At 41.6% G+C, this 2,234-nt stretch overlaps 1 pseudogene; it reads left to right on the forward strand.

Moving 5' to 3' along the window:
• Positions 1 to 1,218: 1,218 nt before the first annotated feature.
• Positions 1,219 to 1,599, forward strand: LOC148773319 (large ribosomal subunit protein eL39-like; annotated as a pseudogene).
• Positions 1,600 to 2,234: the final 635 nt, after the last annotated feature.

Below are 2,234 nucleotides of genomic sequence, written 5' to 3' on the forward strand. Positions count from 1 at the left end.
ATGTATAAAGAACTCTTACAATTGAGAACAAAAATCCATTTACAAAAGACATTTTTTCCAAAGACATTTCTCCAGAGAAGACATACACATGGCTAATAAGCACATGAAATATTCTCACTGTCATTAGGCATTGCATGCGTGCTAAGTCGCTTCAGTCATGTCTGACTCTATGGACTGTAGCCCTCCAGGCTCTTTTGTCCATGGGATTCGCCAGGCAAGAATACTGGAGTGGGTTGCCATGCCCTCTTCTAGGGGATCTTTCTAACCCAGGGATCAAACCTACATCTCTTATGTCTCCTGCATTGGCAGGCAGGTTCTTTACCACTAGCACCACCTGGAAAGACCTCACTAGTCATTAGGAAAATGCACATCAAAACCACAATGAGATACCACTTCACAGCTACTGTTGCTGCTGCTGCTAAGTCACTTCAGTCGTGTCCAACTCTGTGTGACCCCATAGACGGAAGCCCACCAGGCTCCCCATCCCTGGGATTCTCCAGGCAAGAACGCTGGAGTGGGTTGCCATTTCCTTCTCCAATATGTGAAAGTGAAAAGTGAAAGTGAAGTCGCTCAGTCGTGTCCGACCCTTAGCGACCCCCATGGACTGCAGCCTACCAGGCTCCTCCATCCATGGGATTTTCTAGGCAAGAGTACTGGAGTGGCTTGCCATTGCCTTCTCTGTCACAGCTACTAGGATGCCTATAATAAAAACAAACAGAAAATGACAAGTGTTTGGGAGAATGTGGAGAAATTGGACACCTACAGTGCTGGTGTGGAATGTAAAATAGTGCAGCAACAGTGGAAAATAGTTCTTCAAAAAGTTAAACATAGAAATACCATATGATCCAGCAATTCTACACTTAGGAATATACCCAATAAAATTAAAAATAGAAATTTAGACACAAATTTGTACACAAATGTTCATATCAGCACCATTCACAACAGCTAAAAGGTAGAAGCAACTCGAATGTCTATCAGCTGATGAGTGGATAAACCAAATGTGGTATAGCTGTACAATTTTTCCATGAAAAGGAATGATTACAGATACTATACCACCACATGGATGAATCTTGAAGACATGCTAAGTGAAATAAACCAGATACAAAAAGCCACATAGTGTATGATTCTATTTGCATGAAATATCCAGAATAGGCAAATCCATAGAGATATAAAGTAGATTAGTAGTAACCATGGGCTGGGGGTAGAAGGGAATAGGAAATGGGTAAGCACTTTTGGGGGGATGATGAAGATGGTCTGGAACTAGATAGTGGCAATGGTTGCACAGCATTGTGAATGTATTAAATGACACTGAATTGTACACTTTAAAATGATTAAAATAGTAAATTTCATGTTATGTGTATTTTACCACAGTAAAAGAGATGTTGACTGTCTCTCCTTTTCTCCACAATTGTGTTGTGTGTACGATTGATTCTGTTCCTCGCTGTGACTTTCTTCTCATAAGACTTTCAGGATCAAGTGATTCCTGGCCAAGAAACAAAAGAATAGTCCCATTCCCTAATGGTTTGGGAATAAACTGGTAATAAAAACAGGTACAACTCCAAGAGGAGACATTGGAGACCAGCAAAGCAGGGTCTGTAAGGATGGCACACATATTTATGCTGTATCAGAGTCACTAGCATCTTACCATACCAAGCTGAAAACATTATCACTATCTGGACATTTGGACAGGTTTTATTAGAGAAGTGATATTTCCCTTTGTTTCTATGTTCTCTTTGTTTCTTCACTAGCAGGTTAGTTTAGTAATAAATATGTGAGAACATTGTTTGAAATAAAAAGGTATTAATATGAGGTACAGGACTTCTCTGGTAGTCCAGCGGTTAAGATTTTGCCTGCCAATGCAGGGGACACGGGTTCGATCCCTGGTTGGGGAAGATTCCACACACCACGGGGCAGCTAAGCCCGTGCACCACAACTACTGAGCTTGTGCTCTAGAGTCCACGAGTCGTAACTACTGAGCCCACCTGCCCTACAGCCAGTGCTCTGAAACAAGAGAAGCCACTACAATGAGAGGCCCATGCACTGCAACTGGAGAGTACCCCGCCGCTCACCACAACTAGAGAAAGCCTGCACGCAGCAATGAAGACCCAGTACAGCCATAAATAAATAAATAAAATTAATTAATTATAAGAGTTCACTTAAAAACAAAATGAGGTACAGAGTGTGTGAATGGTAGCCATGAAGCAGAGTGAATGAAAGTGAATAAACAGTGTTAC

Source organism: Moschus berezovskii, chromosome X (genome assembly GCF_049115385.1).
Source record: "Moschus berezovskii isolate FMDL1 chromosome X, NW_MosBer_1.0, whole genome shotgun sequence".
Classification (NCBI taxonomy): domain Eukaryota; kingdom Metazoa; phylum Chordata; class Mammalia; order Artiodactyla; family Moschidae; genus Moschus; species Moschus berezovskii.